Genomic DNA, 484 nt, shown 5'->3' with positions numbered 1-484 from the left:
ACATTTCAAACCAGGTCTATATCTAGTGGTAATACCCCTGCTTTTCCAAAATGTAGTGTCTTTACCCATCTCGCTACAGCTCAGCGAAAATGACACAGACCTATAAACACGATCATTGGCCTTAGTGTGGCGTCCTGCAGATGCCACCGTTTTTATATCCTGATCACCGACAAATTAACTTTTTTTTTAATAAGAAAGGGTTGGTTCATCGTGTGTCGCAATTTCGATGATGTGGAATCCGTCATCAACGGTCTATTTCTCGCGAGTCACCGGTTAGATGTTCTTTGTTGCGGAACCAATGGATATAAAAAAGAGTAACCATACACATGTTAACACCTTCTGTTCCCGCCTACCGATGAAATGAAATCACTTGATTGGATGATCAAATCCTACGTCATAATAGCAGCACCTGCCATGGCCAAAGTTTATTGAAATTTATGACCAAAAAGCGCATGCGTACATGATTTGCTTATTTTGGTGACTC

Source organism: Lytechinus variegatus, chromosome 11 (assembly GCF_018143015.1).
Source record: "Lytechinus variegatus isolate NC3 chromosome 11, Lvar_3.0, whole genome shotgun sequence".
NCBI lineage: Eukaryota > Metazoa > Echinodermata > Echinoidea > Temnopleuroida > Toxopneustidae > Lytechinus > Lytechinus variegatus.
Note: the sequence above shows the minus strand (reverse complement) of the source record.